The sequence below is a fragment of the Prionailurus viverrinus genome, chromosome B1, assembly GCF_022837055.1.
Source record: "Prionailurus viverrinus isolate Anna chromosome B1, UM_Priviv_1.0, whole genome shotgun sequence".
In the NCBI taxonomy this organism is placed as follows: Eukaryota; Metazoa; Chordata; class Mammalia; order Carnivora; family Felidae; genus Prionailurus; species Prionailurus viverrinus.
Genome location: NC_062564.1, coordinates 45,836,529 through 45,860,989, shown reverse-complemented (window position 1 = coordinate 45,860,989; position 24,461 = coordinate 45,836,529).

Below are 24,461 nucleotides of genomic sequence, written 5' to 3'. Positions count from 1 at the left end.
CACAGCCTCATTCTCAGCCTGTCTCTTCTGAGAGCTTCCACCCCTGCTTCAAAGAGACCATGCCTTCCTACGGTATTTTTCCATCTCTTGGATTAAATAATTTTTGTAGGTGGGGTGCCCCAGAGTCTTAAAGTATTGTGAAATTTCCTGACTCAAAGTATTTTCCATAATCTTCATTGCAGGGGTATGTGTGTGCGTGTCCTGGATGTCCATTCAAGACTGAGGAGAGCCCTCTGTAGGCTACGCATTTGTCAGCCAGCCTCACGGAGAGACCAGTATTGGTCCTTGTGTGACCATCTACTCTCTGGTCCCATGACTGGGCTGCATTTCCCAGACTACCCTGTTAGGTGTGGCCATGTGATGAAGTTGGAGCAAGTGAAATGTGAGAAGCAATGTCTGTTATCCGAGGCCTGGCCTATCAAAGGCTCCCTGCTCTTTCCATCTGCAATGGCTTGATATAAACACACATGGAAGACACTTACTTAAGACAGAAGGAGTCTGGGTTCCTAAATCTCTGCCTAGAAAGGAATTGCCCATGACTAGGAACACCTGAGTTGGACTTGAGGCCCATGAGAAATAACCTTCTATTGCCTTAAATCATTGAGGTTTGAGGGTTACCTATTAACAGAGCTGGTAGTATTGCCCTCATACAGCTTTGTAGTAATACAACACGATAAAGATTATACCTTCTCATACCAGAGCACAAATTTGCTACAGTAGCAGACTGAGAAATTCCCCCAGTTTAGATCATATATGAAGGTCAAAGAACATCCTACTCAGCATGTTCACCAGCACAGATTGCTAGAGAATTGATTCCTAACTCCTAGTGATCAGGTTACTAATGTTCGTAAGGACCACATCAACTAGTTTCTACTTTGGTTTCTGAAGGATAGAGAGGGGATCCCGGGCTGCCTGGGTGACTCAGTCGCTTAAGTGTCCAACTCTTGATTTCGGCTCAGGTCATGATCTCACCACTCGTAGGATCGAGCCTCGAGTCGGGTTCTGTGCTGAGAGCATGAAGCCTGCTTGAGATTCTCTCTCTCTCTCTCTCTCTCTCTCTCTCTCTCTCTCTCTCTCTCTGCCCCTCCCCCACTCGTGTTGTCTCTTAAAAAAAAAGAGGGGGGGATCCAAATGATCCCAATCTCCTTTAATGAGAGAGCAAGGATATTTGATAGCTGAACAAAAAGGATATAATGTAATGGAACATAACACCTGCAGGCTGGGTTCAAAGTGGTCCCAGGACCTCCTGCATGCACTTCCTATGTCCCTGCTACTAAGTCATCTTTGGGCCCAGATCTTTCTGCTTCTCACTGATTGCAGGCCAAGCTTCTTTTGGCATGGCCATGTGCATGGCTTGTTCCCAAATGAGGATATTTAGGTCATGACATTTTCAAGGTTTTATGTTATAAAGTGTTTTTATGTGCATGGCATTGTAGTAAGTGTTTTGCATATATTACCGTATTCAATACTCAAAACTAGTCTGTAATACAGTCCCACTATTATATCTACCTTACAACTGAGGGTAAGTTAAATTTATTGGTGGTCAGCTTCTCAACTGGGGAGAAAAAGAACAGAGTTAGGGAAAAAAGGAAAAGTAGCATTTTCTTGGTTGGGCTAGAAAACATCCCAGTAAAAAAAAAGCAGGGAAGATACTGAAGGGAAGGAAAGTTTTAACATTGATAAAGAAGGCCCACCTTATATCAGACTATGGGTTGCTTTATATCATCATTGTTACTGATTTTTAACTTTTTTTTTAAATTTATTTATTTTTGAGACAGACAGAGCACGAATGGGGGAGGGGCAGAGAGAGAGGGAGACACAGAATCTGAAGCAGGCTACAGGCTCTGAGCCATCAGCCCAGAGCCCGATGCGGGGCTCGGACTCACGGACTGAGAGATCGTGACCTGAGCTGAAGTCAGACACTTAACCCACTGAGCCACTCAGGCGCCCAGTGATTTTTAACCTTTAATGTGGTTTCATGGCCCACCTTCCTGATTATTAGGAATCCACTGACAGGAGAAAAGCCCTTTGTGTACCAAAATGAAAAGCCAACTTTTCTCAACCAATCAAAAAGCCTACAATTCATTTTATACCATGCAAATAATAGATGAGCATATTGAACACAGCAGCTGGCAAGTGTGTCCTCAGATGCGAGTGGAATTCACTCTTCAAGTACACAGCAGGACCCAAATTAAAGCGTCGGGCTACTAGCTTATATCTTGTGACCACAGATGCTCTCCACGCACAGAGGGATTGAGATGAGCCACCTTTCCCTAGCTTCTCTCTCTTTGACGTGCAGAAGAGATGAAATATAGGAGCACTACAGTCCCCAGTCTGCACCAGGGCTCCTCCCTGTCTCCACCCCATCCCACAGTTTACTTGTCGAAATTATACCTCCGCAGACCCAGTACTTCACCACCAGCCCCCCATACTTCAGGTCTTTTTCACCTTCTGGACTATATACTGGGTTAGCCTCCATATTTTCTGTTGTTGCAGACCTTGGGTTTCTGTTCAGAGTAGAGGAGAAACAAGGTACTTCATTAAAATTCTTTAGGAAAGAAAGTTTGTTCTCCTTCAAATGTGTGTCAATATTTGCCACCAATCATCACCTCTTTTTGTCACCACAGACCTTCCAAACACCAGGAAAAATTACAGTATATGTGTGTGTTAACTATATCTTTTTTTCCTCTCCTCTCCAAATTTTTATAAGAATTTCAAGGGAGTTGAGAACTGCAAAATCACCATCTCAAATAAGAAACATAATTATTTTGAAAGAGGAATTAAAATGTGTGATATTTTTCAACACAAATTGTTATTAGAGAATTTTAGACCCTTATCATAGTCCTTATTCTATGTTCTTGCCCCTTGATCTGAAGCCCTTAAATCCTACTTAAATAGGGAAATGATTCAGTATTGCTTAAAAACACACTTCTCTTGGCCCAAATAACCTGGCCTCCTATTAAAAGCACTGTGAAAAACTCTAGACACTTGGGTCCTAATGGATAACTTCACATGAAATGATGGGGAGAATTCTCCTGAAAGACTCAGAAGCTCCCATTCAGGGATGGGGTGAATCAAGGTTAATTTACATTTCTGAACCTATTCTCTGCATTGTTGTAGGCTGACACAGTTGAGTTTCTAAGAGACAACCAAAATAATATAGTAAGGCACAACTGTAATGCTATTAAAAGCCAGGAATAGCCATGATTAATTACTACCAAAGCTGAAGGGAAAAAGGGAGGACTCCAGGACTCATTTAAATTATATCTATCATTGGGTTTAGAATAAATAAAATCCTTGCAAACCTGGTAAGAAAGAAAGATTGATAGAGGACAAATGGTGTTTGCTATTTAGGAAATTGATACAAGCTCTTAATCTGGAGAACATCTGAGATGTATTTGAGTCATTTGCCTTTGTTTTGCTTTATTTTAAAAAAGTAAACAAAACTGATTCTGTTCATGTGTTTCTGGCACATGCTGTGCCAGAATAGATGGCAAAGGCTGTGAGCAACTTACATGGTATGCATGCACTGGACCTGTCTTTGATGATCATCAAAATCCCATAGAGACAGACTTGCATATAGTGTATGGGGTGAAAGACAGAATTGTGTAATTATGCAGTGCATTGGAGCAACGGATATAACCGGAGCAGACAGCTCCAACCCCAACTGACCACTTCGGCTTGAATGATCCACTCACCTATCTGGCACCTTGGATTAAGCAGGTGTTGCAAACTCATCTCTTATCATGAGATGGTAGAAACGACCCAAGAGATCAACTCTGAGTTTATTAGGGAAACGATCACATATATTTGTGGCAGCTTTTATTTCTCTAAAGTGAATTGAATCAAAGTGAGAGCCAGAGTATCCACAGATCTACATAGTCCAGCTATATGTACCACAGGCTGTCCCATGGGCTGCCCCACATGCCTCCCACTGAAGCCTTTTGACCTTGGGCTCAGGGAAGAATAACATCAATGAGCACCACTGAAGCAGTAGCTAATGACTGATGAAAGCTTTCTATTTATCACACATGGTATTTTCATGTGTTATGTTATTTGACTTTCTGAGTTGTCAAAATGAACCCCCAAGGTCCCACAGCTAAGAATGGGTAGCTGAATTCAGTCTTAACTGACTTTAGGCAAGATTGCTGGGAGAAAAATAAATCTTTATTTTATAGAGCTATCTATAATATGGTAGTCACCAACAGTTCCTTAATCCAAAGTACAACATAAAAAGAAACAGAATTGATACTATTTATGACCAACCAATGGCTGGTCACTATCTCTCTCATCTGAGGTACCTCAAAATAAAGTTCATCATTAATGCATCCTCCCTCTTCCCAAGTCTTTCACCAAAAACTGAAATTCTCAATCAGTAGTTGCTAAGGAACTATCTTTAGGGTTTCACAATCTAGAATGAAACCATTCAGATAATCAATGAATGAACATGAATACTTTTAGCATCATGGCTATGCATCAAGCAGTATTTCATGGGGGAAGGTTCTTACACAGGACATTCAGGATGAGAGATATTTCTAAGGTGAAACAGGTGTGTATGCAGAGTAGAATAACATTTTACATACAGTTTGGTTTCTAAAGTCATCTCAGAAAACAAAAATCAAATACTCTGAATATTGCCTGCAAAAATTTCCTAGGAAAATGGCATATTGGAAACTACTCCATCTCACACCAGCATTGGCTGAGACAGCTCTGTCTTCATTTGGGCACAGAGGAAGGGGCTTCCTCTGTGTGGGAATGTGTTGTCTAACAAGGGCACACCCTCTAAATACTAGAATGCCACTCAGTGTGGCTAAATAGTGCTTTTCCTGCCCCTAACCCTGAGGCAAATGCTTACTGGGTGGGTTATTTTAGGTCACTACTTAAATTCTCCTATCTCCTCCTTGCTTTCTTCCACTCACACCCCTTCGCTTTCTATCTCCCCCCACCAAGTATATTTAATTGAATTCATTAAAGTTAAAAGTGCATATGACAACCTGATTAAAAATGGGCCGAAGACCTTACCAGACACCTCACTAAAGAAGATATATGCATGGCAAATGAAGATATGAGAAGATGTTCCATATCATATGCCATTAGGGAAATGAAAATTAAAACAATGAGATACCACTACACATCTGTTAGAGGGACTGAAATCCAAAACCCTGACACTGAATGCTGCTGAGTATATAGAGCACAAGGAAGTCTCATTCATTGCTGGTGAGAATGTAAGATGATACAGCCACTTTGGAAGACAGTTTGGCAGTTTCTCACAAAACTAAACATACTCTTCCCACATGATCCAGCAGTTGCCACTCCATGGTATTTACCCAAAGGAGTTGAAAACTTCTGCCCACTTAAAAGGCTGCATGTGGATGTTCATAGCAGATTTATTCATAATTGCCAAAACTTATAAGCAACCAAGAGATGATCTTCAGTAGGTGAATGGATAAAGAAACTGTGGTACCTCCAGACAGTGGCACATCATTTGGCATGAAAAAGAAATGCACCATCAAGTCATGAAAAGACATGGAGCAAACTTAAATGTTTATTCCTACATGACAGAAGCCAATCTGTAAGGTCACGTATTGTATGATTACAACCATATGACATTCTGGAAAAGGAAAAACTATGGAGACAGTAAATCAATCACTGTTCTGGGGGAGGGAAAGATGAATAGGTGGAGTATGGAGCAATGACAATACTCTGTATTACACTACAATTATGGACACATGTTATCACACATTTATCCAAACCCACAGAATGTACACCAAGAGTGAATCCTAATGTAAATTATGGACTTGGGATGATAATAATGTGTCAATGTAGGCTTATCATTTTTAACAAATGAACCACTCTAGCGAGGAATGTCAGTGATGGGAGAGGTTATGGATTATGCATAAGTGGGGACAAGGGGCATATAGGAGAAACCTCTGTATCTTCCTCTCAATTTTCCTGTGAATCTAAAACTTATCTTAAAAAACAAAAGTTATTTTTAAAAAGTACATATAAAGTAAGCTCACTTTACTTTGTTGACTCCTACCTACACAAGCATGAAACTAGCTGGTGAGTGCACTACAGCCTTGTTTTGATAAATGATCAGATTATATTGAAAAGGCTAGAAAATGGTCCTCTGCTGTGCCTCCTACAGTCTTTGTTAAATTAGAAAATAGCTTTACCATATTACCATTTGTGCTGGAATTATTTAGAAATAATAATGATGATGTATTGAAGATATGATGAAAAATAATAAAGAGAAAAAGGAGGAGGAGGAGAGGGAAAAGGAAGGGTAAGGAGAGAGGAAGAAGCAGAGGAGGAAGAGGGACAGGGAAAAGGGAAAGAGGAGCTAATATTCTAATATTTATGGAACCTTGATCACATGCCAGGCACTATGCTAATTGTTTTACTTGGATTGCTGGAGATCCTACGACAACCATATGAAGTTGGAACAGTTTCCATCACTCTCAATTTAAAAATAAGAACAGTGATGCTTAGTAACTTGCCTGAGCTAGTAAGTGATAGAGCCAGTATTCAAACCCAGACAGTCTGGCACTAAAGCCTGTGCTCTGAACAATCATCACAGCGTGTGTCTTAGTCACTTCCAATTTTATCCTCCCGAGTCTATCCTCACTCCTCTCACCACCTTAATTTATGTCAGTCATTAAATCATGAACATTCTGCCTCCCAAAAACTCAGCTCCTCCTGCACATTCCCAATAGCACTGCTAGACTCAGCCTCTCACATGAGTTTTACCAATTGATACCTACCTACCTGGCTTCTTTCCTATTTCTAGTCTTCATCTCTGCAAACTATTCTTCCCAGTGCTGACAGAGTGATACTACTAACCAGCCAATCCCTCTTTATTGTTCCCTGTATTAAACCAGCTCAGTCTCCATCACTGCAGAGATACAGTCAGGTTCTTTAATGTGGCCTATAGAATCTACTGTGATCTTGCTTCAGTCTACACTTTTAATCTCATCCTCTTCCAAATCCTCACACCTACTCCTTGCTTGGTTATATCAAATGACTCTTTTTGCTCCCTTAAGTCACTGTTTAGCCAGTTCCTTCTGCTTAGAGTATCTTCCCATCACCTGTGTTCAGCTCCTTCCCTTCCTAGAAAATTCTTACCCATATTTTAGATCTCAACTTGAATGGTCACCTCTATTGTGATGTTGATCCTGGCTCTACTAGGTGAGGCACACACTTCCTTTTCTTAAACTTTTTTTTTCAACGTTTATTTATTTTTTGGGGGACAGAGAGAGACAGAGCATGAACGGGGGAGGGGCAGAGAGAGAGGGAGACACGGAATCGGAAACAGGCTCCAGGCTCTGAGCCATCAGCCCAGAGCCTGATGCGGGGCTCGAACTCAGTACCGCGAGATCGTGACCTGGCTGAAGTCGGACGCTCAACCGACTGCGCCACCCAGGTGCCCCTGACACTTCCTTTTCTATTCTCTTATAGCTGCTATGCCTTCCTCTGTGATAGAACTTAACCTCTTGTGTGATTATTGTCTGAGTGGAGGCCTATGAGCTCCAAAGAGCAGTCACTATGTAACATTCAGGGCCCCCTGTATCCCAGTCCCCACCTGTATTTGTATCCTTATCCTCACCACACATAACTGATGTGCCTGCTATATTATTCTAACTCACATCCCTCATATGCCTCATGATTTATTGCTTCTGTGTGGTTAATTGGTTAAGCCATCCCTTCTATCTGGATAGATTCCCCCAAATCCTCACCTACCAACACAATGTTTATATTTTTGGGTGCAGCCCAAATATCACCACCTCCTCAAGATTTTCTCTACCCAGAAGTAGTCTCTTTTCTTTGGAACTGCCATAAAGCTCTCTGAACTTTGGCCTCATCTCTCTGGCCTTTTGTAATTTTATACTTTGTATCAAGCTCCTCTGTGTCCATGTCTTAGTTCCCAGTTCTAAATCAGTCCCTTGATTCTTCTATTAGAAATTATGTCTTAGTCATATTAGTTTAAAATTCATAGCCAATCTACTTCTCCTTATTTTCCTCCTGTCCTCAAGCCCAGCCAGGTATAATGAATGATTAAATCCATATTAGTGACTAGCCATGTTGGTCATGCCATTCTCATCCTCATATCCCCCTTTTGCAAAGAAAGGATTAATGGCAGCAATGGTGGGCTAAGAAATGGTTAATATAAAAGCAACTGAAGGGTGCCTTTTGGTGTATGCTTATGGGTCTGGTTTACACCAACACTTAGTTCTGTCTGTTCTCAGTGTATGGAAATGAGAGTTGATAAAACCTTCACTGAAGAATAACAATCATCATAGCTAACATATGCTGTGTTTACTATGGTCTGTGCTGAGCATCTTGGATGAATTTGCTGATTCTTCATAGCAATCCAATAAAGTAATACCATTGCTAATTTCACACCTGAGAAAATCCAATTGTAGAGAGGTTATGCAACATATCTAAGATCACAGATCTGGGAGTAAAATCTATGTCTAACTCAAAGCTCAACCTCTTAACCAGCATACTCCTCTCTTTAGAAGCTTTTATGTCAGACATCAGAACCTAGCTACCTTACCATAGTAGAAGAATGAGAGTGGTAATGTTCCTTTCTGTAGAGATTTATTTAAAACAAAGTTTCTTGGGGCACATGGGTGGTTCAGTCGGTTGAGCTGCCAGTTTAGCTCAGGTCATGATCTCATGGTTCATGAGTTCGAGCCCCGTGTCAGGCTCTGTGCTGCCAGCTCGGAGCCTGGAGCCTGCTTCAGATTCTGTGTCTCCCTTTCTCTCTCTGCCCCCTTCTCTTCTCAGGCTCTGTGTCTCTGCTTTTCAAAAATAAATAACGATTAAAAAAATTTTTAAAAAGTTTCTCAACCTTAGCACTATTGAGATTTTGGGCTGCATTAGTCTTTGTTGTGGGGGTCTGTCTTGTGTATATCAGAATATTTAGCAGTATTGTATTCTAGTCTCTATCCATTATATGTCCACAACTTCTGTACCTTTCTCACACCCCCAGTTTTGGCAACCAAAAATGTTTCCAGATGTTATCAAACCACCCCTGATGAGAATCATTTGATTTAAATGAAAAGAATGGCCCCTTCCCCTTATTAGGATATTATATCCTAATCACAATTTAGGAAAAATGCTAAATAAATGATATTGCAAGAGAAGGAATTTCAACTAGAACAATTAATCTCATCTGAGTGGCCATTAGGGGAGAATTTCCTGAGGTGTTTTCTTTAACATTCATTAACTGTCCATGCGAAGTGTATCAGAACCTTGGACAGCGGTTAGGGCAGCTGAGGCATAATTCTTTCAAGAGATAACTGAGGACCAGAGGCATGCCTAGGACATTTAGTCCACGTGGAGCCAATTTCCAACATTTCTACCCGAATGAAATCCAGTTAAAATGGTCATTGAAAGTATTCTTTCAGAGGAATAGCCAGAAAGAAACCCTTTGAAAGGAAATATGTGGAAAAGGAGAGAGGCCACCTCAAATTTGCCGTGGTAACAGGGCCAGGTGTTTTCATGTATTGCTCAAGTGTGAATTCTAGTTTTTTAACAATTAGTAGTGGGGCGCTCCCTTCCAAACTCCCATCTGCCACCACTACAAGGAATGAAGGCATACCTCTCAGCCTTGGATAATTCTGCTACTGTACCCAACAAAATATTACAGGTAAGTAAAGCCTGAACAAAGGGTGAATTAACTGGATTAACTGAGGGACTTTGCACTTTTAAAAGGGACAAAAGCTGAAAAGCTAAGGAATTTCTTAAAGTTCTAATGTTAGAATCACAGCAGTGACTTTGGAATTCTTAGCTTGGAGTTGGATGTATTGAGGGCATTCTTCTTATCAGCACCTCAGATTTTACCTTGAAGCCATCACCCTAGTCTTCCTGCTCACCAGATGAGATTCCATAATTATAATGTAACTCCGAAGCTGACTTGATCAACAATACAAGGATACCATGAAAAGTACTATTTCTATGGCTTATTGTGAAGACTATATATAAGGAAAGGCATGAGGTATTCTCCTCATGTTAAGGACTTGGTCACATTTTTGAAGAATGTTGATTTTGAAACTTACTGTTGTAATGGGAATATTGGAAATGATATGGAAAAATACTAGCTTCTCCCCTTACCAGCTTTGTGACTTGAGACATGTCACTCAATTTCTTTGAACCTCGGTTTTCTCCTCTATAAGATGAAGCTAATAATACCCATATTGAAGAGTTGCTGAAGGGCAATGTGATTTATTTTCTCCTTTTTTTTTCCTTTTGGGCTTTTCTGTGCTTACCAGGAAGTGTATAAACTGTTTAAGGACATTGCATATGATATTATTCCAGTACAAGGTGGTTTCTCTCCCTTTCTATTTATTCATGGCTGTATTCATTCACCCGGTACATTGATTTTCTCAACAGCTACAGGCAGAAAGAAACCCTGAATACTCAGTCCTATTCACTTTGTACAGCTCTTTCATGCATTCTGTGTTGTCCAAATGTCTTATTTTCTATTATTTATGCTGCTGTCATTTCTATAAGACCCCACATAGGTTATACTTTGTCAAAACAGGGACACCTTTCAGATTTCATCTGCTGGCATGTTTTGGCATCCTCTGAGAAGCTGAGAAGCAATATGCTGAGCTGTCCACAGAGGGCTGGGCAGTTCCCTCATCTTCATCATTCCATTTTCTGCCCTCGTCTCCCAAGGTTCCAGAAAGTAACAGTAAGGATAGATAGAACTGCCCAGAAAAATATGGTAAGAAAAGGAATTGCTTACCAAGATGATATTTTTGAGACCAAAGCACCATTTAAATGGTGTTTGGCTGAATTCAAACTTCACTAGCATCTCTGTTATCTTAAAAATATGTCATTTTGGGGCGCCTGGGTGGCGCAGTCGGTTAAGCGTCCGACTTCAGCCAGGTCACGATCTCGCGGTCTGTGAGTTCGAGCCCCGCGTCAGGCTCTGGGCTGATGGCTCAGAGCCTGGAGCCTGTTTCCGATTCTGTGTCTCCCTCTCTCTCTGCCCCTCCCCTGTTCATGCTCTGTCTCTCTCTGTCCCAAAAATAAATAAACGTTGAAAAAAAAATTTTTAAAAAATCTGTCATTTTGTTCTGTCCTAGGACATGTGCTGACAACAAATGGTATTTCTCAGTAACTATTCAAGAGAAGGCTATGGGAAAAAACTCCAGAACAAGGAGGCCAACAGCATCTTTCAATCCATATAATCTGTGAATTAGGGGTGATTTTAAACATGAGTTCCTTGGATCCGTAGAATTCTTTAGGAATGCCTATGTGGGGCCACCTCAGAAAACCATGTAAAGAACCTCAGTTTGGGGCTCCTGGCCTTCCATATCTCCTTAAATCAGAGTAGATCAGTGTTAATCTATTATAATTATTCATGCATGAGATTTTTAAGGAAACAGCTTTATTACTAAAAAGATATGAAACACATTTGAAGTGGTGCCTTTGGAGCTTTGTGTGGAAGCCTCCAATCCCTCCCTAGACTAGATTTATTTGTGGTTCTTGAAAATCACTGACTTCAATAGTTAGAAAAATGCGAATTATGTTTAGGGGAAAGAATGAAAGTGGTTAGAACCTGGAGGTTCCCTGAACTAGAAAATTTATGAAAACCAATTGCTTTCTGTATTTTTTTAACAATACAGCTCAGAAACATGGTATTCCTCACTATCATCACTTCTCCCCTTCTCATTCGTAACTTAATCCAGTCTTACTTGACTTCCGTCTTCATTGCACTACTAAAATCAAAGTCCACCTTATCATTAAATGAAACAAACATTTTAGTCCTTATCTCACTTGATATCTCATGGCAGCATTGGATATTGATGACCACTTCCCTCTTCTTGAAACCATGCTGATCCATTAGACTTCATGGTCCCAAATAGACCATGTGGCTGTCCTTCTGCCTCTCATCCATTTCCCTTAGGTATTCCTTCTTCTCTCATCCTGTCAATTCTGTCCTGGGTTCTCTTGCATCAGTATTCTGTCTTCTTTGGAGGAACTCATTCACTGCCATGATTTTAATTACACCCAATTGCTAATGACTCTAAAATATTTCTTCCAACCCTGAGCCGTAGACCCACATATCTTCATTTTTATTTCTCACAGACACCTCAATTTCAAAGTGGCCAAAATCTATTTCATCATCTTCCTTATAACCTAACCCTACATTTTTAGCAGAGTCCTCACTACCACCACCTGCATAGTTGCCTAAGCCAGAATCCTGAGCATCATTCTTGACTCCTGAATCCTCAACTGCCATTTCTCTCTCCTCCTCTCTCATGTTGAATTAATCATGGGGGCACCATTTTGATTCCTAAGCATTTCTCATAGCTTTCTGCTTTCCTTCTTCTGCACCTCCAGTTCTTAATATAGCCCACTCTCATCTGAATGGCAGCAATGACTTCCCAGTTGGTCTCCCAGCAGCCATTTGTGCCTTCTTTAATCCAGTCTCCATATTTTAGGAAAACTGATCTTTCTAAAACACAAAGTTAATTACACCTATGCTTTACCACCCTTTAATTGTTCCTCACTTTTCTTTGGTAAACTCAACCACTTTACATGGCTTATAAGATAGTGTATAAGATTAATCCTTCTTAGCTCTAAAGCCTCATCCCTCAGTATTCTGTTGAATTCTGAATTTATACATTCTCCTTGTCCTACGGCCTTTTGATGTTTTACTCTAGGCTTTAGCTGGAATGGACTTCTCCTAGTTCTTTACTTATCTACTTTAACTACTTTAATATCTCATTGTACATATTCCTGCAGGAAGTGTTAACTAATTGCCCGAGCCTTGATGAATTTCCCACTCACGTGTTTCCACAGCCATTCTTCCTTTCTGTATACGAGTATTTATCCCATTGCATTGCCATTGTCTGTTTACCTTTTTTATCCCCCATCTAGACTGTAAGTTGGAAGAAGACAGAAATCTGTTATATCCCTAGCACTTAGCATTGTGCTTGACATTCAATAAATAATCCCCAATAAATGAACAAATGAATGCGCCCTAGAGAACAAAGAAGAATGTGTCTTAGTAATCTTAAGATAGGTGACATTTGAGGTATATAAAAAGAAGGAACTAAAAATAGGCAAACAGTGGGGAATTTGGTTCCAGCATAAAAGGGATCATTTAATATCATTTGAAGTATGAGCCTTGTAAATCATGTAAGACAAGATATGCAAAATTTAAAGAGTTCTGGAATTGACCACATAAATGTGAAACCAGGCTACATTTTTTAACTGGACATCGGGGACTGATATGGAAGAAAAAAATGTTAGAAAGGGAAAACTTAAAAGTAACGAAGACTCCCAAACATAAGCCCTAAGCCTTGAGTGGGGACAGTGCTCAATCAATAAATACTACACAAATACCTTAGACAAGTAAGGGCTATGCTAGGTCCTCAGCATTCAGAAATAGGTGAGCCATATTTCTTGATTCAATGAGTTCAAAACATTGAGAGAGAACCACAAACAATAACAACAATACAGCTAGGAATGAAGAAAATACTGGAGCTGCATACAAAAGGGGCCATGAACTCTATTTGCAGGGAGACTTCCAGATTACAAGTGTACTAAGCCATGAAGGACAGATGTAAGCCATGAAGGACTAGGATTTAAACTGACAAAGAAGAGAGGTAGGGGAACATTAGGAAATTCTGGGTGGGCAAAGCAGCAATCACAAGACAAGAATCGAGGGAAAGCATGGCATGTTTAGGAATGGCAAACATACCCATGAAAACTGTCATAAAGTTCATGGACAGTGGTGGGAGATGATGAAACTGAACAGCCAGTAAAACCCAGACCTTGACTACCATGCTAAGGTGACTAAAGGCATTGAGAAAACACCAACTTTTTAAAGGAAATTAGTAACAAGTCAGTTGTAACTTTTAGAAAATCCCTTTAACTGAATGGAAAGTAGACAGACTAGATGAGACAGTGCTTAGAGAAGGGCTAAAGCCATAATCCAGATGTCCTTGGGTGGCTTCAATCATAACTGGCTGACTCAAGGAAATGACAGAGTCTGTGTGGTGGGGTAGGAGGTGGCTGTGTGTGTAACAGGGGGATATGTGGAAAGATAGGAACTGAGATGCGATTTGCACTTTTCCAAATCCTGGATTTTGTCATGAGTAGAGCCTTAGCAATCTTATTCTTCTGCACAGTTTGAAAAGGTCAAATTCCTGAATTAATTCCATGAGGTGAAGGGCAACTCTAAGAGATGATAATGAAGCATATTACAGGAAATTAAACAAGGTATTTCTTCATCTTTAAAATGACTTTGTGCTACCTAAGTAAATCCATCTGCCAGATTTCATCTTGTCTCTTTAGAGAACTTCCTAGATGCTAAGGCAGTATCTTTCCTCAACATATCATATATGAAATATTAAAATCCCAGGTAAATACAGAATACTAAATCAATGCATTTGTTAAAACATCAATACAACAAGAACAGCTGGTTTGTTCCCTTCCCTGAAAAAAAGAAAAGTCTTCCTGAATGTTCCTGGCAGATCTGTCATCTCTTCCTCAAGCCAAGTGACAAGTGAGTTATACAATGGGGCTTCAAAGGGTTCTAACCATATTGCACAGCAGATGCTCTGAAACTATTATTCAGAGAGTCTGCCCAGGCCCCCTATTGCCCTCTGATTCCCTTGAAGCAATTTATGACCTACTCTCTCTTTGCATCAGTTACATTATGACTACATTAATCTAAAAGACGCATTAACCTCACCTCTACTTCAATTTCCCTGAATCCTCACCCCCCAATACACACACATACTTCACATTGTACCACCCATATATACACATTAGGCTTCCTTTATGGATTGGCTAAAGCAGGATTCTTTCAGAAATATATTAGTACCAAAATGACCCATTTGATATATGCTGAACTTTTACCTAATTCACTAGTTCTGGTCCTTTCTGCTTTTGTTCCACCGTAAATCCAACAGCTCTCATTCTGGAGGATAATGATCTTTCTTCTCATTTCCAGTTAATCTTATTTCTCAATCAATCTCACCTTAAAATTAACCCAGGTTATCACTTCATATGATGTTTGCCATATGTGAAATTTCTATAGACTGTCCTTAGATCCACATTTTGGAGGTACTCAATAGTGTTGGTTATAGTGCTACTTTCAGTGAAATCCTATCTTTGACATATTGAGACTACAAAATACTTTGCATTTATAGATCTTGCTGAATTCATGACTATTACGTACACAGCAGCAAATCATGAAAATTAGAGTTGGGAAAGTCTTATTAGGACTGAAAGTCCATCCCCAGAGGCTATGTGAGAATGCTACTTACAATTCAACATTTATTAAGCTCCAAAATGCACTAGGTCCTTTACAAAGCAAAGAGCTGGACAGAGTCAGAGTCTAAGTTATTTACAATAACACACCATCACTGTGTCCATTTTTCTCTTTAAAGGACTCCAGAAATGAGGCTTCTAATGTTTTCCACAAACGATGCTATGGCCTGATATATTTTTCTGATGAAAAGTCTTCCTGGTATCTAGCCTATGTACTCATGTGAAGAGGAGTTTAATTCACCTTCCACCACTAATAATCAGAAGCAAAATAAACCTAAATAATAGGAACACTGGGAGTAACTTCTTTCAGTGTTTCACTGAATTTCCTTTCTTATCTTCAAGCAGGAGAGAAGAAAACCAATGCTCAGTAAACAGTGCCTACAGATTTTATAAAAACTGAATAATTAAATAATGTCTCTATGTTCTTTCGCTTCTCCTTTAGCTTTCTCCCACTTTTGATAAAAATACATCCATACAGGAGCACCTGAGTGGCTCAGTTAGTTAAGCATTTGACTCTTGGTTTCAGCTCAGGTCATGATCTTGTGGTTCATGAGTTCGAGCCCCACATTGGGCTCTGCACTGACAGTATGGAACATGTTTGGGATTCTCTCTCTCCCTTCTCTCTCTACCCCTACCCTACTTGTGCTCTCATACTCTCTCTCTCTCTCTCTCTCTCTCTCTCTCTCTATCTCTCTCTCAAAATAAATAAACTTTAAAAAATACATCTGTACATATACCTATCACTTAACACAATATCTTGACCACTGCTTGGCACATGAGAAGCATTCGATGAAACTTTTATTAAGTGGATGCACAATAAGAAAAATTTTTTTTTCAATAACATGCAATTGTGGTATGCTTGACTCATCTTTGTATTGTTAGGCTAAAAGTGCTAGGGAAAAATATACTAGGAGTTTCAAGATTCACCATGCTTTTGAAAATCTGCCGGTGCAAATTACACAGCTCCTTACAGTACCTCTAAAATATACAGATTCACACATGGGATTCTACTCCTGAAATCATTATTCCACTATATTCTAATTAACTGGGATGTAAATTTAAATAAGTAAACAAACAAACAAACAAACAAACAAAAATTCACAAATCAGAGTGTAAGTCAACTAACATTCATGCCAGGAATTTTGATTACCATTCAAAAGTTATTTTGACTAAAATAAACCAATGTCTATTAAGTGAGAAGTTTTAAAATAAAATAAAATCAGGGCACTAGAGTAGTGGGAGCTTTCAAGTGAACTAATCTTGGCTCTCTTTTTTTCACTGAGTTGATTGACCTGAGATGGTATAGATCTCAGATGTAGACTATTACTTAAATAAACACACAGCTGCTATAGAAACTATATAGCCAGTTGATGAACTGAATATATTACTACATCTTAGCACTATTTTAGTACCAGGATCTATGTGTTCAATGCAAATTCCTCAGGCTGCAATTTATAACCCATTCTCTCACCTTGGCTCTGGAAAGACAGTGATAATTATATTTAACTCTAGAATGTTTCTTAAATCTCATGATATTTACCATATATTAAGTGAGACATTGATATTCAATTTTCCTGCCAACGGGAAGATGACACTGTTGGAGTATTTCCTTTTCCAAATGCTCTCCATCTATCACACCCTTTCTCCTATCTGCCTTACTTCATCCCCATCCCCAACCAAGCAAGGTACACATGGAGATATATCATTAACCTATTTGCCTAAAAATTGAAAAACAAACAAACAACTATTAGTCATAAAGGAAACTTGATATTCTGAAATCTATAGCCACTGGAGGTGAAGAAACAAAGTGTGAAAATATTTGCAATCAAAAGTGCAAAGATCTTCATTATTTAGATTAAACAGTAAGAAATGGAAATAAACCTTAGCTGCATTTGAAGGCCAGCTTATGTAGATAGCTATGGAAGAAACCTATAATAGCTCTGGTGTGCTGGTCAGAAACATGTGGTCTCAGATCTCCTATGAACTAACCATGCAAACTTCAGAAACAATGCACATGCCTTTTCTTGGTTTTAGTTCACTTACTTGTAAAATAAAAAGAAGGACCTAGATTATTCCCAGGTATTTTGCCGCTAACAAATTGCATGTTTTTTAAAAAAATTTTATTCCTTTTTAAAAGTTTTTTAATATTTATTTTTAAGAGAGAGACAGACAGAGAGCAAGCTGGGAAGGGGCAGAGAGAGAGGGAGACACAGAATCCAAAGCAGGCTCCAGGCTCTGAGCTGTCAGCACAGGGCCCAATGCAGGGCTTGAACCTACGAACTGTGAGGTCATGATCTGAGCCAAAGTCGGCCACTTAACCGACTGAGCCACCCAGGCACCCCTTTAATTTTTATTCTTTAAAAAATGTTCTACAGCTCTTGATATAATATAGAGGATATGATTTGACTCTTGGTTTCATAACTATGTACAATAAAAATTTAATATGACATTAAATATCCATATGAGGAACGGCATTCCTAATGAGCATTTGCAGTTAATCTTTGTCACTTTGTCACATCCCTGCCACGAAGGCATCACTGCCTTCACTTTACAGATGAGGAAACAGAAGCTAAAAAAAATATAAAGAATTTACTTTGTCACATGGTATAGTAAAGAGTGGAGCTGGAGTCAGAACCCAGGTTCTTTACATCATACCAGAATGAATCTTCAGCAATGAGTTAGAGTTTTAGTTTATAACTAAATTATTAGTTACTTACTAACTGGTAGTTATAAATTTATAACATTTATAATTTTCAATGTTTTATTCCAGAAGCCAATGAAACATAATAGTGGTACTTAATATATTTGAGCCTTTTCACTGTACCAAACACTGCTCTAAGCAATTTATGTGGGTTATGTCATTTAAATTTAGTTGAATCCTGGGGTGTCTGGGTGGCTCAGTCGGTTAAGTTTCCAACTTCAGCTCACATCACGCTCTCCCAGTTGGTGAGTTCAAGCCCCACACTGGACTCTACTCTGACAGCTCAGAGCCTGGAGCCTGCTTGATTCTTTCTCTCTCTCTCTTTCTCTCTCTCTCTCTCTCTCTCTGCCCCTCCCTGCTCATGCTCTCTTTCTCTCTCTCTCTCAAGAATAAACATTAAAAATTTTTTCAAATAAAACTAACTAACTAACTAACTAAATAAATAAATAAATAAATTTAGTGCTGTCCTAAGGGGGAACAGAGAAGTGGGCAAAGAGGTCAAATCCCATAGCAAGTGAGTATGAGTTCACATCTGAATACCTATCCCAGGTTTGAGAACTTGCCCCCCTCAAGCTGAAGTTCTTTCTTAAGCAAATGGAGGAAGTGTTTACAAAGCTGAGTCACTGCAATTGTTACCTGAAGGAAAAACATTTACTGGTATTGGTCTCATTATCAGTCCTATTTCCAGGCATATCCGAAAATAGAGTATTTGTTCCAATCACGGTTTTCTTGTACTTCAAGTGCTCAAAAGCATTTTCAGGAACCATTGGTTACTGCTGCTCATCCCCCTGCTTGGCCACCTGTTGTAACTCCAGTCCTCATCTGTAATCTGTCCCCATTCCATATTTAACCTGTGAGGGGTATCTGATCCCTTTAAGATTTGTATAGATCTTGCAACAGTGAAGACTTCATTATTTTCAACAGCTGAGTATTTAACAAGTGACACATAAATTAGATATGTGTCAATATGTACTTCAATGTATGTTAATGTACACAAACCAAGAAGTAAGTGTATGGATAAAAAAGCAGAGACCCTTTTGGTTTTCTTTTCAAGTGCATCTGAACTAGATTTTCAATTTTTCACATGTCAAATTGTTGTAAAGTTTGGCATAGCAGAAAAATTGAATGTTTGGGAAGGACCAGTTTGCTTTTTAAGGAAAAGAGTCACTCCAAACCCTGCTGACATGTTACTCTTTGGTAAGACTTGCATTTATACTAAATATGCCTAACGTATCATCTTCAGAGGGTGGAATTCACAGTCTCCCGTGACCTGGAAACGCTAAGTCGTTCATTTCCTCAGGAGAGTATGCATCTGGCTGTGACATGCTGAATAAATCCATCATATTTCTATCAGAAAATAGTATTCCAATTTAGATTGCTTAACCCAAACAATCATATTGTGCCCACAGATAAAAACTGACATGAAAGAAAACGAACTATTGACTGAATTTAACAAACGTTCCCTTTTACCATCTTCAAACAACGAGTTCATTACATGGGCCCACTTCCCAAGTCAGTCTGTATATGCCAAGAGGGTTGGGAAGTCCAAGAAGATTTTCACCTTACACAGTGAAGAGAACAAGTGGCACTTACCCCAATTTTACATCCTCCATTTAATAAATATTGGCAACTAATTTTGATTGTTCATCCTCCAAAATGGTGAGAATCTGGGACTATCTCAACAGCTCTGCAGAATGTGTTCCTTCTGTTTGGAATGCTCTTCCCCCAGGTATCTGCACAGCTCACTCCCTTTTATCCTTCAGACCTTTGCATAAACTTCATTTTATCTGTGAGGCTTACTCTAATCAGTTCATTTTAACCTACCACTGCACTCCCTATCACTTTCTCAACTTCTGCTTCTCAATAGCACTATTATATTTGATTTTCTACACATCTTTTCTGTTTTTAGTGTCTCCTCACACTAAAATGTAAATTCCAGAAGGGCAGAGAGTTTGACTGTTTAGCTCACTGCTGTATCTGCAGTGCCTAGAAGAGTGCCTGGCTCATAGCAGGTGCTCAATAAATATTTATTTGTTTGATGAATAAGGGAATGATATCCCCCAAATATAGGTTTGCAACACTTATGGTAGATCCTATAACATCCCAGTTTTATATATAAATAGAGCTCCTCGGGGCACCTGGGTGACTCAGTTGGTTAAGCATCCAACTCAGGTCATGATCTCATGTCCGTGAGAGAGCCACACATTAGGCTCTGTGCTGAGCATGGAGCCTGCTTGGGATACTCTCTCTCTCTCTCTCTCTCTCTGTTCCTCCTCTGCTTGTGCTCTCTCTTTCTCTCTCTCAAAAATACAGAAACATTATAAATAAATAAATAAATAAATAAATAAATAAATAAATAAATAAACAAACAAACAAATAAAATAGAGCTCCTTATCAGGGATACAATCTACTAAAAGGCTTATTTTCTTTTCAAAACAATTATAAAAATGTTGGTTGGAACATCCAGCATCTTTTTTTCAAAGACCTCAAAAGTCCAGGAACCTCATAAGTTGCAGTGATTTGTGTCCTAATCTTGATCTATCGCTGTCTCAGCAGGGTGACCTTGTCCAAATCACTTAGAATCTTGGAACCTCAGTTGTACAGGAATGAAAATTAAAGAACACAAAGTAAATGGTGATTGGTTTTGTTCCATACTCTCAAATTCCATGATTCTTAGGGTATATTCTTTCTTCATTTAGTATTTCATGTGTATAGAGCATATACTGGTTAATTAAAAATCCAGACAAAATAGAACACTTGCTCAAAAGATATAGAAAATAAGCAATCAGGAAGATCTGTTATCTGGGCTTTCATATAAAAGTTTATATATGGAATTTATGTGAAAGTTATTTAAAAAGTCAAATGTTTTAGCTCCTTTGTCATTACCTCTGCCATTGACAGCTCTGAATTTGTGAATTACACCCTACATAAGCACAGTTCAAAGTTTCTTTTCTCATCCAGATTACAAAGCCACTGAATTGTCTTTTCATCTTGGATGCTTCATTGAACATACTATACAATTTTTCAACACCATAATTTGATCTGAGAACATCTGCAAAAAATCTGGAATGCATTTTTCCCCTTCTCAGCACTTGACTTCAAGCCTCACATGTCAGACATTCTTCCACAGTTTCTGTGACATATTATTGGGCAAACCATCAGCAATACTTATGTTTTGGAGAGTGCCAATATGAACAGGAAATGAGCCAGGTTAACATCATCATTAACAGAATCTTAACTACCTGTTCAACCTATGGATAAATCTGCTCTTTTAGAAATAATAATCTTGCGGCATTTTCCTCACTGTTATTCTTCATTTGAAATTGTTTCTTAAGCACAATCAAGATTATTTCATTCACATATTTATTTTCTCAAATAATTGAAACTTCCAGGAAAGAACTGCAAGGCATTCCCTGGGGTCACTGTCTTAAAAGGTAAGGAAGTTCAACTAAACATTCACATTTTACCTCAATCATGCACACACAATAGCTAATGTTTCCTTTCTCTTATTGTATTCCTTCACTCTAGGCCTTATTCCCTCCTTTCCACAAAAATTCACCCGGAAATGCCGCCACTTCCTTTGATGGCCCCTCCCTATTTTCCCCCTTCCTTTCATATTTGCATTTGATCACGCCTTTATTTTCATCTTATTTTCTTGTGGATTTCTAGCTATCTGCTACTTTTCTCTGCTCTTCCTATGTATCTTGGAAGATTTTATTTATTTTTGGTTCTGACAGATTAGGTGCATTAAACAGCTGAAATTTACTTTCTCATGATTCTGGAGGCTGGAAATTCAAGATCAAGGTGTCTGTAGGGTTTCTTTGGGGGCCTCTCTCCTGGGCTTGAAGATGGCTGTCTTTCTCTGTCTCTTCACATGGTCTTCCTTCTGTGTGTGTCTGTGTCCTGGTCTTTTATTCTTATAAGGATACCAGTTATATTGGACCAGGGCTTATCCATGTGACCTCATTTTACCTTAATCACTACGTTCAAAGTCCTATCTCCAAATACAGTCACATGTCTTGGGTGTTAGGGGCTAGGATTTCAACATATGAATTTGAGGGAACACAACTCAGCCCATAACTGGTTCCTTCCTTCTCTTTTCTCTTTGATTATTCACCTACTATTTTTCTATGGTCTCCTATTTCATTTTTATGATTTATTTATTTACTCTGGTCTCTATTCATTAGACCGATCCCTTTTTCATGCCCCAGGGACAATCTTATCCCCACTGCTCTCCAGAGACACTCAACCCCAAGAATCCCAGCAACAAAAAAACACTCTGGCTTTTTGTCTTTAGACCAAAGAAAGGAGTTTGAAGATAAGATGTGGAAGTGGTCACATATGGCTCCTCCACTCCAAACCAGATGCTGGGAGATATCATCCAGCCAACATATTGCCACAGACAAAAACGAGAAGGGGACAAAAAGGCCAAGCTGCCAGATTTCAAACTTTGTATTTGTTTCTATGAAGGGTTAGAAGTATATTGTCAATTTTTTTTTCCTTTTAAACTTGCTGCTGACTCATCACACTTAATAACTGAGCAGAAATATATCAGTTCTTTCACTTTCATCATCCTTAAAGAAGGAAAAGCAACTAATCTTATCATTATCCGCTCAAACACTACTCAGTGACTGTGCAGCCACAGAACTCCAGAGAAGCTCTCTGGAGGTCTTCTTACTCAGAGGTGTGGTGGGAGCAACTTGCATTCCTGACTAGCCTTCTCCACTGTAGGAGTCTTAACTCCATTCTTTTGCTCTGAGTGTTTGTTGAATTGGAGCCTTTGTTCTTTTCCCCAGTCTAGCATGTATAGGAGAGATGCTCCTGCCCTGGAGACATACCGTGCTGTGTTCAGTCTGTTCTGAGTTTCCCAACAGGCAGAAAAAGCATATGCTTAGGGCACTCTGCAAGGCAGGATCATCAAAAAGATGTTTGAAAGAGTTTTATATTTAATAATGATATCTCTCCAGAAAAGCATTAAATGGGCCATCTTTGAGGGAAAAAATTCAATCTTAATGGACTTATTTACTTTTATTTTACATCTTGGTATTATTATTTCATAATTTTTAATTACATATCTCAGAAGAATGGGCACAAGATAAGATTCTTGGTACTATTCTTTCTAATTGTCTTAGTCCGACTCATTTTATATTTAAAGTACAATTAGAAATTAGAAGTTATTTATTGTAAGAAGTGTGAATATAACTAGCATTTTAACTACTCTTGAATAGAGTTAGTTTTCAAAAGGTATTAAGTTTAAGGCATTGAAAAAAGGCATGATTCAGAATATTCACTGGCTCTGGTCTTGCAGCATTTTTATTTCATTGTGGATCATCCGTGTATTTTTCAAACTCCCTTAAGTTCTTATTTATTGATGTGTCTCTAAGTATTTAGTTCATGGGAACTGATCCAAAAAGAATTGCAAGGGTGCCTCATTGAGGATTAAAGCCATAGAGTGACAACTCAATCCTTGGCCTACCTCCATCTGGAGGCTTCAGTTCCATGTAGACACCAGCATGTATCCTCTCCCCATTAGAGAGAATTTAAAGAAGTCTAGATTAAGAGTGGAAAAAAACCATCCAATTAGCCTATTTGCCCTCCTTGGTCTCAAGGTCCAGTAACTGAGTCCCAGTACTGGTAAACTGCCAATCTCCCAGTCCCTCTGGGATTGTAGCCTTCCTCCAACTCATACCAAAGGACTTACTTTCAACAACTACACCACAATGTCTCTTCACAACAGAAGCTCATTCAACTTAAAGACAACACTGGGGAGGACTTATGGCAAACGTTAGCCCCATTTTTTGAGGTATCATCTACCAGTTTTTCAAGTGAGGAAATTAGTTCAGTGACTTGCTCCAAATCCCATCTGATTTGGCATATATTGTCATTATCTTAGCTCTACCCTTTCTCCCAAACAACACCCTCTTCCCTGCTTCCTGTTTCCTGCTTTCCACAAAAAATTTGACATCCAATTAAAGCAGTACATTTCAAATGAGATTTAGATACCCAGGAACTATTTAAGAGCAAAAATTGGAAAAAAAAAAAAAAAGAAAAAAGACACAAAGTATCTTGTTTAGACATTAGAGCAGTTCATGCCCCTGTACTCCAATATAGACTCCATGCATCCTTCTGGATAAGAGTGACCTCTTGCCCCACTCTTGCCCTTATCATATCACTTACAAAAGGCCATGGTTGAGAGTCAAATACTGACTCTGGTCTATGCAAATTGAACATGTCTTTTGTTCAACAATTTACAGTACGGTTTTCGTGTTGAGAGCCACAAAGCTCAGAAAGTAAAGTAAACACTAGAAAAATTTAAGAATCGGCATTGCATTTACTGGGATGCTGCTTTTGGTTTATCTAAATATTTTCCACTCAAATGAACTTTAACTTTAAATGACTTGTATATAGTGTATGTCCTCATCTCTACAAGAACCACTTGAATAATGCTGTAATTAAT